Source organism: Acromyrmex echinatior, chromosome 9 (genome assembly GCF_024713525.1).
Source record: "Acromyrmex echinatior isolate Ae372 chromosome 9, ASM2471352v2, whole genome shotgun sequence".
Taxonomy (NCBI): domain Eukaryota; kingdom Metazoa; phylum Arthropoda; class Insecta; order Hymenoptera; family Formicidae; genus Acromyrmex; species Acromyrmex echinatior.
The window spans coordinates 4113067-4131373 of record NC_141860.1 but is presented as its reverse complement, the minus strand read 5'-3'; the positions used below and the strand labels follow the sequence as shown (position 1 = coordinate 4131373).

General features: G+C 32.4%; 1 protein-coding gene across 2 annotated transcripts in view; it reads left to right on the top strand.

Moving 5' to 3' along the window:
• LOC105148790 (beta-1,4-N-acetylgalactosaminyltransferase bre-4) overlaps positions 1-18307 on the top strand; it is a 136181-nt gene that overhangs the window by 969 nt on the left and 116905 nt on the right. The window lies entirely within an intron of this gene.

The window sequence follows — 18307 nt, the reverse complement described above, 5'->3', positions numbered from 1 at the left end:
ATGCATTTATTGCATTTTGTTTATAAATATATATAGGATAATTAGTAATTGTAATAATTGAATAGAGATATTTTTATTTGTTCTATATGTATTTTAATAATAAACGATATGCATATTTTTGTATATAAATATACACACGATAATAAATTAATTCTGATAATTTAAATACTGCTTATATGCGTGTATTCTGATGCTACAAATATTTTTTATGTTACCCTTTTTATTATGTATTTAAAATTGTAAACAGCTTTCTATCTTTGAATTCTGATGCAAATTATAGATTGCCTGAAATGGATAGATAGTGATCATTGAGATATACACAGTAGATTGTATTAAATAAATTCCGACTATTTAATTTTTGAACAGAACGTACACGAAAAAAAGTAGTTTAGGATGAAATACAATCGCGAAACTATTATCCAGGTAGTGCGCCGTGATATCGATGATTCCTTCAAACTGTTGTTTATATTTTGGATAATTAATTGTGAAACTACCAGTGCTCGTAATGCGTGAAACTACAATTTTCAACGCTCGGACAGCAGTTAAAATTTCTATGTTGGCGCACTGTCCGTACAATTTCGTGACTATATATAATCGCGATGAGCGTAATATCTCAATTATTTCATTTTTATCGGCCAATTTTAGTTTGCGTGCAGTGACAAGCAATTGAGATATATATTTCTCTCTCTCTCTCTCTCTCTCTTTCGTGAAGATTTTAAAATAAAGGTATTAAACTCTCGCGTGCATTTGGCTGTACCGTCGTTTCTCGGATTATGATACTGCAGGAAAGTTAATATGCCGAAATTACACGATTCATTTTGTTTAACGAGACACACGCGAAACTACTCGTACGTAGCCCGCGCATTTTGCATTAATGCGCGGCGCAGGCTAAATGAGATTGTAGAAATAAGTTCGCGAATACGCTGCAATTCGTCGCTTATTAAACCCGTGGAGCACCGCTCCGAAATTCCGAGAATATAATTTGGCACGTTTTCGACCGTACAAATATGTCCGGACACGATTACTTTTCCCATGTCGAATTCAAACTTTGTACAATACATACATAAACGTGGAAAACCGTAAACATCGCAGTTTCAATAGAGAGTATTTTGTAATCTGTTAATTTCGAATTTACACGGTCGATTTTAACGAGCACGAATTCTGTTATAAAGTTAATATATTATATAGTCAATATGTTATATATTAATATTATAATAGTTGTTTTAATGTACAACGATAAATTAAATTGTCATTCAATTAGAAATTACAGTATGAATTTTCAAAGCAGCAGTTCGCCTTGCTATTTTAAGGGAAATATTATTATATTTTTAAGCAAAAAAAAAAAATTAGTAAATATAATGTGAAATGCGTGAAAAGTTATTTTAACAAAATTTTTTAAAAATATTTTTAAAACTTATTCTTGAGTTTTAGGATTGTTGTTGAGAGATTATTGAAAGTTCGTACATTGATTTCTGTTCAAAACAGAAACTTACCTTTTTAAGAAAATGATATTCAGGATGAAACTACAAATTAACTTTATCAAATAAAAACTTTTTAAAAACTTTATCAATTTATTTGCGAATTATTACAACAAATGGAGGAGCAAGAAGTAAAAGGAAAGGAGCAAAATGACTTTATACATAAAGCAGTAAAATGACTCTTAATGAAAGCGGCATTCGAATTTTTAAGTCACGCGGCTATCGGCAACAAAAAGTTTGAAATTCATATTTATCAATTTTTAATCTTTTTCTCAAACTTGAGAGATAAATTGAAGAAGTTAAAAGTTCCTGAACTGAGAAGTTCACAAGTTTGTATATCAATTCCTATTTAAGATATGGAGATTGTTATCATTGAAAAAAAAAAATTATTTAGAATGAAGTTATAAATTGACAAAGAACATCTATAAATTATCGCGCAATTTAATTGGGAATTACTGGAATAAAAGAAATCGAACGTCAAATAATTTTCAGTAGCGACAACTCGAATAATTTTTGACAGTTACGTGCGCCGGTCGGTCGCATATTTGAAATTCGAAACAAAATTACCGCGATTCTATCGTGCAAAAAACAATGCAGAAACCTCTACGTGCATGGTGACCTAAATGCGCGGCAGTACGTTTTTAATCCGCGGAGACGAAGCGTGCGCATCGATAAAAGCGCGGGGTCGGAACGGGGGATGAATAGCGCGTTCTGCGCCTTTTTTCTTCCCTGCAAAAAATAGTTCTCGCTTCATCGTCGAAAGAGAGTGGATCTTACCCTCCTTACTCATGCCGCGAGTAGTTTCTCTTGTTTATTCGAGAGGGAGACTCGAAATAATGCCCGACATCGTGCGAAACTTCGCTCTTCTGGAAGCACTCAACGAGGAAGTTTAAGTATATAAAACACCAACTCTTACGTGATAAATATGTACTTTTTATAAAAATATTCATTTTTTTTTAGCCCAAAAGCACAAAATTGTAACGATAAATATCTTCTCTTTTTTACCTTTGCGGTATAAAATTCTTTCATTTGTTCATGCCTTCGAAATTTTCAAAAATTCATAAAAGTTGATCTCTGCGTGATAAAACGTTAACTTTATTCTGTGCGTATCAAGCTTACTTTTTTCCTTTTACGTTATTCAGGAAATAAACGGAAAATAAACAATCGGTCAACAGACAAATGATTAGGGATAATCGTGCTTGAACTCGATATTCGACATAACGGTGAACAAAGCGTGAAAATGACCGACACGTGTGCCTACGTGCGTGTGATTAAACGCAACGCCGCATGCTTTTTGCGTATTTGCATAAAACGAAATGAGTCCTCTGTACGCTAATGGGGCGCTGTAAATCTCGACGATTATAACATTGAAGCGTTACGGGCGTTACACCATTGTATGCGTCGATACGATACATTACGACAAATTCGATTCTCTGTCAGACCGGTTGGCCATTCGAATTTTGCAGCAAATTGTACTTTATTATGCTACGAGTCATTAGTTACGTGCTACGTGTAGTGGTAATTAATGCTGGCGTTCGATTGTGGTTTTCGTGTGGTGGATAAACAGAGAATTTCGATAAATTTCGAAACGCGAATACTGTCGCACAAATAGAATGTATTATATTTTGTAATTTTATGTCTTGTATAAATTTTGTATTAAGGATTATCCCGATAATATCTCAATTATTAGATAATATCGATCACGGAAGGGATCGAATTAAATAGGTATGTGCATTGAAATTTAATTAAAAATGATTTGAAATTTAATTAAAAATGAGTGAAAATTTAATTGAAATAATTTTAATAGTTTTTCGCATTTTTTTTCGAATCTATTTTCGTAATCCATCACGAAATAAATTTCAGAGATGGAAACACGGAAATAAAAAAAAAAGAGGATTTTTTTTTTACGCTAATGGATTTTTTTATACATTTGTGTTTACTCTTCTCATGTTAATACATGTGGATTTGTTCGAAATTTGAATTTACGTAGCCAGTTGTTTTCGCAAATAACATTAATATGGAATTTTATACGATTGTTGGCGTTTCATTAAGTACGTGCCTTTCCTGAATAAGCGAAGCGCAGATCTGCAGTACATTCTGTTTGTAATATAATTAAATAATTGTCGTATTGTGTTCGTGTACACGGTATGTACGATCGTTAAATATCTACTAACCGGAACAATGACGAGCTATCGCTTTCGCGACAAGTGACCGTGACAACGTCACGGTTATGGCCGTTAGTCACTCGTAATGTAAATTGAAATCGCCAGTAAGATCGTCGAAATGACGATCGTTATCGGACACGTGGCTGTGATTAATCGTTTATCTCTCGCGGTTCGATTGTATATGGAAGCTGGCCATCCAAATCGAACGGGGCTATGTTTGTAGCGTATTTAGTATTGTGCACGTCCAAACGCTCCTCCAATGTTCAATCGATCCCTTCGATTATTCTAGGATATAATACAATTACGGCCGGTTCTCGATTCTGATACGACCGCGAAATTGTACGATACTCGTCCATTAGTGTATTGCGACTCATTGCGCGACTAATGTAATCGCGTCTATGTGTAAACTGGTTTGTACAATATAACCACATCTCTCTCGTTTTTTTCTCAGCTTCCATAATTTTTACATATTATTTTTATACATCCGATACGATTGCAACATTGAATTTCATCGAGCGGTTCAGGTAACATGGAAATATCATGGAAATATGATGGAAGTTCGAGTTTCCTATTGGAACTCAATTTATTTTCCATAAATATATTTTTTTAGACTCGTAAGAAAATATATTACAGCAATAATGCAATATCATGGTGACTGGTGATCTATCACATATTTATTAACTATCTTTTGAACGTTTATGTTGTCATTTATCTAACAGTAATTTATTTAATTGCGTTTGACTATTACTTTCAAATAACATTAAAAATATTTTTATTATTATTTTTCTAACAAGAATGCAATCTACAAGTAATAAAACATTTTTTTTATTTTCACAAACTATGAAATATATAACGTTTGTTTCCTTTTTCTGCGAATACCGTATTAGTATCTTTTATAGAAAAAAACTTTAAAAATAGAATTTGAGAAAATTGTTCGAATTGCTGAAAGTATTAACACGGACAATATGTCTATCCTGGAATATTTTGTGATATTATTCCCATGAGGATTTATGTTTTCAACTTAATTAATTGCTTGTTGGCTTTTACAAGAACGTTATTAACTTATTATTTTATTTACGCAGCTTTGGCTTCCCCAGTGTATCGTATGACAAACTTTGCTTGCAAGATGATATTTTAAACATGATATTTTTCTAATGAATTATATACTATATATGTGCACGTTTTTGAGAAGATTAAACATTTTATACATTAGCATAGCATATTATAAAAAATATGATCATATATATATATTCATATAATTCAAAAGGTATACACACATACATACATAAATAATTTGTAAAATAACTACAAATGTATATTTAACATGAATACATATTTTTCTAACATTTGAATATGTTAATTATTTAAAAATTACATGTATATTTATTTAATATTTTATGTACATAATAACGAATAATTATTGTTAATTAATTAAATAAGGGAAAACAATTTAGTAACAATAGTTTGTGTAATATTATTGACTTGTTGGGGGTAATTAAACAGTTCAGTATTTTTTTCTCACGTTTCTCTGGTGAAGTAAAACGTCGCGTTAGTAAAGTGGATCAATATTGTTTTCTTGTTTCCGTTGTCGACACCGAACTCGCTTCCGCGGCTGCTTCAATGTAATTTAATCAGGGATGCAATTCCATCGAAGAGAACCGACAGACAAGGAAAGTTTGCTTCAACGGAGAATTACTTAATTACGGAACGGAACGCGGAGTCGGCCCTCCGTCCTTCCGAATAGCTTCTTTATCTTTCCTCGCTTATTAAGTATGAGCAAGAAATCTCGCCAAATCATTTGCTAACGAGGATGCTCTCGCGACCGGAAGTTATCGCGGTGCGATATATTGATCGCGCGAACACGACAAGGACAGATGTTGCGATTCGTCGCTATTATTCCTCGCAGATGTAGCACTTGACACTTTATCGCTTTAGTATAATTGATGCCATAACTCTCGTCAGCCATTATGACACGACGTCGCGATTGAGAGAGCTGTGTCATGTTCTTGCGAAAGGTGAATTAATCTCGTGGATAACACTAGTCGACGACAAGGTTTTCACTGTAAAGAGGATTATAACTGACTTCTACAATCGTGAGATTCAGGAAACAAGATTTGATTGCCGCGTAAGAATTTCGTTCGTTTCTCTCGATCTCTTTAATGAACAACCAAAAATATGATAATATACAAATAAAAGTGTATTGATATGCGTAAAATGAAAAACTATAAAATGAATAAAAATGTAACTGTATTATAATTCTTATAATTATATTATTAAGTTAAATTATATATCAGTAAAAAGTATGTCAAGGATAATTATTTTTTATTGGAAGATTTTTTTTCAAGTTCCTTCAATTTATTTTCTCTCGCGAATTCTCAGTAAGGTTTCAGCCTTGACCTCAAAGCTTTTCCAACTTTTATTCTCTGCACCAACGAGGGATTCGAGGGTTTCTTCATTCAATCACAGTTGACTTTACCGGTACACGTCTAGCAGCATTGCCTTCGTGCAATCGATATATAGAGGAGCTTTTCTCCTTTAGCGATTTCAATTTTGGTCGACTATCGTCTCGGCTGCTGTCGCTTCTCCTCCGGCTATTCGAACGTTTAAATATGTAGAGAGGAAGCGATTCATTGTTAGGAACATGTTCGGTTCGCTTTCATCGAACCGTTGTATGCTTATATCAGGTCACATCGATTTCAAAACGTAACCGAGTTCTCCGACCAAGTCTAGATATTTCGATGAGATATATTCTTCTCCTATTGTTCAATTTTGTCGGTTCAGACAGACAAGAGTTTCGATTCAATTTATTTTGAGCGATTCAAGGATTAACATTAATATTATTGTATTTTTAACTTCTTATACGATATATGTGTTGGTTAAAATATTAAAGATACATTCTTATATATATAGAATCGAAGTTAAAAAAAATTAGTAATTACCTAAATTTTTTTAACTTTACACGAAATATATCTAGATAATGGCAAAGGTCTGGTTGGTAAGTAGAATTTCTAACTCGGCATTTTCTTTCGGTAAAACACGACGGAACATTAACGAATGGAATACCCTTCTCTCGTTCGTGGAGTTTTACGCGATATAGAGATACTTCGTGAAGCAAAGTGTACGTATCGATCGCGAACGTAGTCTGTACGGCAGGCACAAAGTAATTAGAAGTTTATTTCGCAACTGTGTTGTGAAAAAACTTCTCCACCCGTAAGAGCGAGAGAGATTACATTGGGATTCTTTCGCTGTCGAAATATCGGGTTTTCAGCACTTCCCGTATTAACGTTAACTATTCTTTTTTTTTTTATTGGCCGGATGATGCTGACCATATAACTCCATTGATCTTGGTCTTATCCGGTTGAACGTGTTCTGCCGTGATGTCATTATGAGCTTAGCGTGAATAACCTCTCGAGGAGATACTCATTCATAAATGTCTGCACAGATTTTTACATTTCCAAGATAAAACTGTATAACGGATCTGGAGACACATTAGTGTCTCGTAATTGTATACGCGACATGTGCGCAAGCCTGAAAGAAATAGAAGAATAGGATAGAATGGCAGTTAAGAAAATTATCAATATATGAAATCTCGTATTTTGTAATGTATTTGTTTTTTTGCGAAAGTTAATATTATTTACAATGTTGATTACAGAGGTACATTACTGAAGTAAACAATTAATATACAATTTCAAAATCAATATTGAGTAATTAAATATATCCAATTCATAAATATTTTATAATTATGAAGTAATATCAAAATTAATTAAAATAATCCGTTTATTTCCGGGAATATAACTTCATTTTGATTTTTTGCTTGCCTGTATATATATATAATATAATTTATCTATTTTTATTTTTCTATATGCAGTTAAAGATTAATCGCAGAACCGTTATTGAACATAAAGGCTGGTTTTTTTTTATCAAAAATTGATAAAGTGGAAGATGAGAATGTAACCACGAATGGACGTTCCGCCAGGAAAATCAATATCGCGCCTCTAGCAAAACGAGAAGATAATTAACATAGAAAATTCCATCCAATTTGCCGCGGTACTCCTCCGCAAGTTCGTCAATATATTCTCGACAAACTTGAGAGTTCGCCGTTCAGAAAAGACAGACAGGTAGTTAGATAGAAGATTTAGATGAGCGCACGGAGGTTTCATAAAAGGCATTAACAGAAAATTACAAAAGACTTTAACAGAATATCAATAAATAAAACATAAAAATTAAGAGACGATACAAGAGTGTTAAAAATTAGATAGGAATAGCGAAAAGACTTACATTAGAAGATGAGAAGAAAAAAGGTGCCATTTTTTAATTAAATAAGAGAGCTATATTTGATTAAAATGGATTTTATAGCGTTTTTTTCACTGGCAGAACTGATGCGCACTTTAAAACCATTGTAAGGGACGTACGTTTAATAAAAATATATATAGAATATATATAAAAATAAAAATAAAAATGAATTAAACCGCGAAATCCTCGATACATTTGCTATTTGATAAAATATACATTGGGTATTTTATTAATTGAGATATCTCACTTTTACATTCAGAGGTTAGTGTATAATAGCTTTAATGTGCACTGAGTGAACATCAGTTCCGCCAGTAAAAAATGTTATTAGTGTTGCTGTGAATTTATATACATATTTAAAATCATGAGAAGGATCAGAGCAATAATATCATTTTATTAAATTAACAGATAATTTAATAATTATTGATGATAATAAGCTCTGTGTAAGGATATTAATGATCAGATGTCAATGAGAATCTTAAATTTACGAATAATTTTATTGCGAAAAATGTTTCTACCAAGAACAGTTTGAATCTGAAACTCTCGACTTTCTGGGCGTTACAATTCGAGGTCATACCACGGAGGTACCATTATTTTTTATTAAAAGATATATATCCATTTGCTCTCAATCATTTGTGTGTACGTTTTCAAAAGTTCGAAGGAACGAACGGCATTCGTGAAGTGCTTTATACAAGAAGTACGTGGGCCATTAGGAAGGGAAAAGAGGCGCATTCTGCTTGTGTGGTTGATGGATACGCAATACGTGTTCGGCATTACGAGAGACGAAACTCGCGAAAGTACTCGCGAAATATTACTTTGGCGGTGGCTGTGGCGGCTGCGATGGCGAACCTACATAGTTTTCCGATAGAAACGTTCGTTCGTTCATCTGTAATGTCCCCGGCGATGAAACCCAGCAATCGTTTTTATTTTAGGAATCGCTTCCCGACGTATGCTGAATTTTGCATGAGTAATCTCAAATTGTTTCCCGACATAGAGTTGTTATTTGAAAATACGTTAGACACGACATATTAAACACACACTATGATATCAATAACTTATCTTTTTTTAGTATCTATATTTTAGAATTTTTGATGATATTAATTTTATGAGATTTTTAAAGAGTTATTACTCTCTAAATTCGTTAAAATATAACTAAGAAAATTGGGCCTCCAGTCTTGAAAAATAGTGACTTAATTTTTTATCTTTATATCCAGCAGTTAGTTTTCACTGTTCAGACTGCGACAATTTATTCTAAAAGTTTTAAAGAGTACTGAATCATAAAATAAAAATTTATTCGCTTTATTTTATTCTTATTATATTTTATCATTTGAAGTATTTCAAAGACTTAATAATATTTTCCGATATCAATTGTAAATAAACACAGAATTTATTTAGTATGTCTACGTATTTATACAAACAGTAATTATGTATATTATAGATTATTCTCTTTATTATTAAAGGCAGTGATTTTATTCCGGTGCGGCTATTAAAAAAGAGAAAAAGGTTCGCGTTGGAAGCATTGCATATTTGGCAGTTAAACGAAATCCGCTGACCCATGTGATGATACACATGTACGGAGATTATACAGGTAAGGGACCAGTTAACAATCTTTCGCTCATTTGTGCAGCGGTAAGCGCGACGGACGTTATTAGTTCCGGAGGCGGAAATGCCGAATTCCCCATTGTTCCGCCGTTGCAATTATCTGACCTCTCCATCCCCCTTTTCCTCTCTTTCCGACCACCCTCTTCCGCCGACGGTACGATCGGTACACATCTACATATACGCGTATATATCTTATCAACCCGGTAATTCGTTACGAGTGTGCCATTTAATTGGATACTCGTTCACCTAATTACCTAGCCATCGCAACTGCCCTTTCCGTTCCAACCTCTTCTCCTGAATCTACGTTCAATCATTGATAATTAGTCATCCAGGAAACAACACAACTTCATCAGAGAGATATCTTTCCCCAAGGAAGAACTATTTCGAATTATAAGTAGAAATTAGACCTACAAGAATAAATCAAATAAGAAAAAGAATCTTATTTTCGATCGAAGCGAATCTTGGTATTTAATGATATTCATATATGTTTTTTGTAAATATTTATCAGTTCTATGATACAGAGAAATATAGAGTTGAAATTTTATATTAAAGATAATAATAAACTAAATATAGGACTGAAAAATGTATTTACAAAAATTTGCATGATTATTATCAAGCATCAAAATCTGCTTTGATCGAAAATAGAATTTTTTTCTTCAAAAATATAATTATTTTGTTTTGTAATTAACCACCAGTATGTCATATACATTAGCGCATATCAATACGAAATAATATGCAAGCTGTATGAGCAAGCAGTAGCAATAAAGAGACAAATAAATTGAGTTTGATCTTTAAATGCATAAATCAGTAATTGCTCCGATTTAAATATGATAATATTAATTAATTACACATATGTACATTTTATATCTATATCTGTATATATATAAAATTATAGATATATATGCAATATTATATACTGACATATAAAAGAAATTAAATTTTGTAATAAAATATACTTAATAATACAAATTAAAAAATGATTTATTAAAATGTATTATTACTTAAACTTTATATAGATATAATTATTATTGCTTAATTACAATATTTAAATCAAAGCTGTAATTTTTGTTTGAGAATAAAATAAATTTGTGTGCGGATAAAATAAAGTTTGGCAATAAAAAGAAATTTATCTGACACTTATTTCTGATAAGCTAACATAAGTTAGAAGCAGTGACGCGAGAAAGTAGAACACGATCTCTCGAAAGTTAGGGTTAAAGGACATTTCCCGAAACGATATATTCTCGATCTTATGCTCTACTGCACGATATCCTACGTATTTATACGGAAGAAACTGTTCCGTATCCTCTGAACATTCCTGTACTGTTCCACCTGTTTCTGTTGGTAATAATTAACAGTTAACTTAGATTTAGTGTCCACTGAACCATGTAACATTGGCTAATGTTCATTACTGGTTTCAGACTGTTTCGTAAAGCATTGGTTATAATGAAGGTGCTTACGTCGATAAACTAAGTGTGCTCGTTGTGTGTAACAAAATACTTATTCATCATGTTACATTCATGTTACAACATAAATTAGTATTACGTTTCTCCATTCCACAATTTTGTTCTAATATTGGCTTGGCCGCTATCTGTCCTGTTATAATTTTTGAATAAACATAAAATTTCATATATTTCATAACTTGAAAAAGTTTAATTTTTTCTATATATGATACTTTATGAAATTTTTAATAATTTATTGTATTTTATCTAACTGATATTTTTAAAATATTTCGATGGGAATGTTTCTATATGATTTTCGTTCTCTATCTGTGTATCGAATCAAACTTCCATTCTCACATTTTCTGCGCGAGAATCATTTCGAAAAGTTTAAATTTTATTGCAGGAATGTTATTTTTCTGTTGCTTTTCATCACTGATCGCGATAGTTAGAGATCTAATATGCAAGCGTTATATTTTAAATAGTGTTTGGACTGACAGGGGATTAATTTCAACAAGATTTCATGTTCTACGTAGCACAGATGACTCTGCGAAACGCAGAAAAGTGGCTGTGCCGAGTTATCTCTTTTGTTACGTACACGAGAGTACAATTCTGCGAGCGAGTATCGTTTCGTCTCGAATGTCCCTGATAACAATATAATTCTGGGCTGCTCTTCTCCCCAGGGACACAAGCTCGGATTAAACTCCCGCGCGTGGATTTTCCCGAAAAGCGCCATTCCCAGCCTTTTCATGGACAAACTCGCCGCTTTACGTCGTTAACTACAAAATCATTTTCAAACCGAAAAGTTTCATCCAAATAGCAAAGTACTTTGTAAAATTATTTGCTTTAAATTGTCTCGAAACGAATGCTTTAAATAGTTATTCTGTTTAAACATATTTATTATCAAATCTCAAGATGAAATTATTCAATAGTACCGGAATATTGAATTTTTAAAAAGTTTAAATCGATAAAACGATAGGCACATCTATCTATTAATAAAATATTTAAAATTTTATATTTTAATATATCGTGTACTTACTTTAATTAAAAATTTCAGTGTGTGTGTGTAGTTTAAGATTTAAATTATTAATGTAATATTTATTATTTGATGTTATTTAACTATTCTCAAAAATGTTATTATAATTAACTATTTAATATTAATTTTAAGTTCTAATAGGTATATATTTAATGACGAAAATTAAAAAGATAAATTAAATTGAATTAAATTATCTGCTCATTAAAAGAAAAATTTATCTCATAATTTTCTTATAATTTAAAACTCGGCAATCGAGCGGTATCTTCTCCAGAGATTAAGCGTTTAAAAAATTTCGAGTCAGAAGATCATAACTGAAAGGAAATTGCGCCAGATCCGCGACACGCTGTATGTTGTTGAGCGAAAATTAATATTGAGCAAAATGCAATCGGCCTTGCCCGACTGGATTACAGCATGAACCTATTGAGGCATAGCAGACTCCGAGAGACAGGGCGGTGCTGTATGCCGGGTTTAAACGAAACCCACGTAACGTTCTCCGGCCTCCCTTTATATTTTCCAGGACGTGTACAGCCGTCCGAAAGCCGCTTTTCCATTCGCTCGTTCTGAATGGAGGGAACCTTCTTATTCGCTCACACCGACTACCCACACAGGACCGAGGTGGTATGGTCCGTATAAGCTAGACTACTCCTATTGTATCACTGGAAATTCCGGTATCAGCCAGCCAGCGGAGATAAATATTACATTTTTACATATTACACCGAATATCTCGGGTGGTATCTACTAGACACAGAATTTTCCATTTCTTTTGTATTTGTGGATTCTTTGAAGAGATGAAAGTCGATCTTTCTATGAAGAAAAATTTTGTCTAGCATATTACAATGTACATAATTCTCAAAACGAAACATGTCTATAAATATATGGCTTTGGATTGTGAAATTTAGGTAGCTTCTGGAATTTTTTTTCGGGATAAGAATAATTTTTTCAACATACTTATCACGCAACGGCCTATCTTTTGTCAATATAACACAAATATACATATAACACAACCAACTATTGTTAAAATATCTGGTTTCATTATCATCCATCTGCCTTTCTGATAGGGAGGTAAATAAATCGGATAGAACGAGATAACAAGGTCTTGTTCCTGGTGAATTATTATTATTGCTACGGTAATGGGTTGGGAAGTTTGCCTAAGGAGGAGACTTCGTTCGGAAACGTATTTCCGCGCACTAATCTCTATCCTAACAGTATGCGGGCTTGCGTTTTGCTAACAAGAACACAGTAAAGGCATATCATTAGTTATCGTACGCATACGTTGGGAACTACGTGTAGAAATTCGAAAGCGCTTATGTATCTACGCACGTATCGCGTCTAACGAGACTTCCTGTGCACAAGAAACAGAGCGAGCGAGCAATAAGGATCTGGGAAACGGTTGCTCAAGGAAACGCAAATATCATTTACAGCCCGGCGCTGTCGCGGTTTATTCGTTGACTTTACTACGTGTAAAATAAAAAAAATATATATATATATATCACGTTTTCTCCTATTACATAAGTTATCATTTATGATTATATCAAATAATTGATAATTGATTGTAGTCACGATTAAAAATGCAGTATCGGCGGTACATATTCATTTTATTTACCTCGATGATATCACATTATAGAGAGTAATTTATTATAAATATTAATCGTCGTTGTAAATTTTCTGCACCAGATTATCCTTCTTATCCGTGGTACTGTCTAAATGATTAATAGCATCCATATGAGGAATTATTCGATGCCATAAATTTATGTAAATTTGCGAGCCAAACAAATTTGTCGGTCGATGGAAGGAACAAATTATTGCTGATCGGATGATCTCTAAATAATAACACCTCCGTGTGTGCGTCGTTTAATTTACATCGTCATGCCGCTCAATATGTACTCCGCCCCGATCAATTCATCGCTCATTAATATCCCATTGATACAATAAATACGAATGCCATTAATATCGATGAGGCACTGATGCGCCCGGACGTTGAATTATGCGTTATTATAAATAGCGCACGTTATTCGACAATCGGGCGTCTAATTAGCAACCTGGCAGCCGTCATTCCGCACCCGTAATGACTCGTCATACGGAGATAATGATAACGGCAGCTTCGTGGGAGGTACGACGGTGTTCCGTCTTACAGATAATGACCCCATCGCAGCCAAGCGGTGCGTTACAACTATGCGCTGTAAATTATGCGCTGTGGCAGGTACGATGTCAACCGATCGTTGATCCCGTACTTGCATTTGCCCGCGGACGGTTGCTCTTTCTCCTAGATTGCGCGGTCATAATTATCGATATCGGGCCTCGTAACGATCGCGGGCTTGCGGCAACAGCCGCTATTTTCGATCGTAAATATCCCACGTTGTCGTAAGATATTGCACGATGTCGTGTAACCGCGATACTTCTTGTCCCAACGTGACTTTTACCATTGTCCTCAATAGGCTATATATATATATGAATATTAATACATCTACTTTTATATTAATATAAGAATTTTTTTATAACATTATTTGTAGAATTTAATACAGAATTCAATGAATGTTTCTTTAAAGAAATATTCATTAAAACGGTGGAATTATACAATAATTACGTTGACATTAAAAAAAAAAGATGGAAATATTAATATTAATATTATCACAGATAAAGATATAAAAGATAATTTAAAACAAATTTTAGAGCGAATTATTAATTAATCAGAAACGAAAAAACAGGAATAAATGAAAATTTGCTTAATTTTTAAATAATTAAAATGAATCTGCACGATATATGTATTTTAAATGGCCGAGTTTTCGAGTAAACCGAGCGGAGGAAAAAATGAATTATGCAAGGGATATTTATGCAAAAATAATTTTTCTGAAATGACGAAGTAGCAAATGATCGACAGAAATGAGCTTATAATCGATGCGTAATCGATCCATTTCGCTCGAAATAATTGGTCCCGGATGATCATCACGAATTCGCTTTTTATTGCATAATATGATGCACGTGAAGTGGAATGCATTGATATGACTGCGGATTAATGTATATTATTACACAGGTGGAAAATGTGGCATCGGATGGATTAATAAAGCAATATATTATACATATGTTTCGTTATATTCCATTAAATTATATCGTGAAGCATATCAAAATCTTAACAAATCTTATCAAATATTTACGAGATAGAAATAAATAGAACCGAAGGATCTGTTAATTCAGACTTGTTAAACTTCTTTCTTGGATTCTCTACTGAATTTGATCTTAAAGAAGCTTGAATTATTATAATACAAATATTTATTGTTCCTGTTTAATACAGAAACATAGGAATTATTTCAATTACAAATTAGAGCCAAAAATTGTTTCAATTAAATCTTGAGATCTGGTTTTACTATTTGTATCGCAAGTTTATTTCTGCCAACATATTTTTAATCTTAAAAGCTGAAGAGATATCATTAATTCTACTATTAAATAACGTTACGACTGTCCTCTGGACTGTTTGTGCCTCTTCTTTCTTTTAATAAATTACTAATTAATTTTGCCTTGTCGTTGAAAACTATTAGAACTGTTAGCCATTAGCAAAGTACATCGAATGGTACTTAAGTACTTTTCGAGGAGAATTGATCGCAGCTCGAAGCTTTTAATTACATTACCAATTGACTCCTCGTGACCGCCCATTCTTCCGCATTTCGCGGAATCGACGGTTGCGGATGTGAGACTCCGATAAGTGTTTCCACCCGCTACCCGAATCCAAAGACCAAGTGACTCGTTTCGGTTGATTAACACGATTAATTACAGTTTAACTACTTTTCTCTAGTTCTGTGATTTTACGGATATAGAGAATCATAGAGAATTTATTAATGGGAAAGATGAAACAATGTTTATGAAATTTTATTAATATCTAAAAATTTATCTTAATTTTAGGTTAATATTTCTTTTTATTAATTTTTGATTAAAGCTTCTATTTGAAAAGATATTGGTTAAATTAAAATTACTGAAATTAAAATTAACTAACCATAAAATAAAATTGATAAATTAATACTATTATGAATAGACATTTCCAAATTGAATGTGAATATATATATATATATATATATATATATATATATATATATAAAACATAGTTATATCTTTAATATTACAGGGATATAAATTTTAAAAATGCAATTAGAGTTATCAATTGATAATTCGCTTAACGACTATGACTCTCTCTTGCTGGTGACGATCCGGTCTGATATCATAATATTGATTTATGATTCGATTTCATGGGTAAAAATCTTCCCTCTCTTAAAAGACATTTCAAAGTAAAAAGTGGGGAGAAGTTCATTGGGAAGGAGATCCTCTTCCATATATTATGGGACTGAATAATTAATCGTGTGTCTGCTATCATTCAATTCGGTAGTAATTCAGTAAATCCATAATAAATAAGCTAATTAATTGATTAGCTTATCAAATAGTTAAATCGCACCTGCAGTTGGTTATTACTTAATTTGATTTCTATTAAAGGAGACAAGGTAAATTTAATTTTAATTTACTTGAATTTGGTTCGAATATTTTTGATCCTCTAGCTTAGATAAGCGTGGTAGTTTCAGCGCAAAGAATTAATGCTCTCCATGTAAAAAATCCGGATTGAAATCCAGCCAGAAACATCAGATTTTATTTGATTGCCATCTCCTGGAAGGCAATGGCGCTGGGAATATCTTTACCATGAGAATCTCTCCTAATGGGCTGTTTGGAATCAGTTAGCTTAAAGCTATTGTATAAGTTCCATATATTTGCATAAACTATAAAAGGTGCGCACTATGGATAAAAGATTTGATAAGAGATTAAAGATAAAAGAGGGAGAAAGAGAACTTAAGATAGTTTTAATTTGGAGTTTGTTCGCTGCTGAGGAAACAATTTAACGTGGCAAACAATTTAAGCTTAAGATATTAACTTGAAATAAGATTAAATAGTTTTGCTGCCAAAGTGTGGCAAACAAATTGTCGCTGACAAAGAGTGTGACAACATAGTTTCCATTAATTAATTAATTTCGGTGAATTTATCAAATAATTAATAGATGAACAAAAAACATAGTTTTTACCGAGTTCAAATTAAAAGGCTCAGATATAATATCTTTTTCTAAAACTATTTCAATTTGAGAATCCGATTGAATCGTGTTCTAAATTCGTCATATTAAAACCTCAAATTATAAGCTAATTTTAATCGATAGATTACTTATTTAAATTATATATAAATAATTAAATATAAAATAATTAAAAGAAATGATATTTAAAGTGATATTTATCCTACTGATATTTAAAATATAAAATTCTATTTTTTGTCGAAAAAATTTAATTATATAAAAAACAAATAATCAGAATTGGGCTCTTGAGATATTAAAAAAATATTAAATTGAAATACATATAAAGGCAATTAAGAGTATTATACAAATTTGTCTGTTCTGAGTAAATTACTTGAACGTATTGAACCAAAAAGAGACAAATAAATCTTTTAGTTCGTAACATAAATTTTGGTCACAGCGATGGAATTAAAAGTTTGTACACAAAAGTGAGCTGTAACAAAGAGTGTAAGGGAACAAATAAAACTTTTCGTATGTATACTTTGTAACAATATATATATATATATATATATATATATATATATATATATATATATATATATAGATTTCTCTTTCTTTGTATAATATATTTATTAATTCTCTAGTAATAGAAAAGTTGAATTTACATATAAGAATAGAAAATTGATCAAATTCGAATGAATATTATCGCTAAAGTCGTTATTGGTAAAGCGATAAAGTAAAATAAATTTTTTTATTTGCGTATAATAAAATCTTTAATCTTATAAGTTTTTCTACTAGAATATAAGAGAGACAGAGTTTCAGTGATTTAAGAGAATAAAAGTTCTCATTATCAGAAACATTCTTTCCCACCAAGAGATCATTGTTGTGTGTTATTCCGGAACGACGAAATGAAGAGATTGTTTCGGTTTCCGGTATCATCTGACTATCTCAAAAAAGAGCCCCGTTGTAAATTGGCTTGCCTCCAAGATACCTCGTCAGCAGATGAGGGACCTAGAGAAGGGATGACGACGGGAGGGAGGATTGTTGGGTGGCGTGAAAGCGGAGTCGAGTGGGAATATATATTTTCCTTATCAGTTTTTGCACGGAGAGAGCTCGAACGCCCGCACACATACACACACGACTAGTCCTGGGTCGACGGCCAAATTTAAAGCCCGTATTACGCGGATCAGCGAGATATTTTATAGGACGAGACCAAAGGACGCCGCCATCGTCGAGACGGTCATACATACATATGTGTATGTTCATTG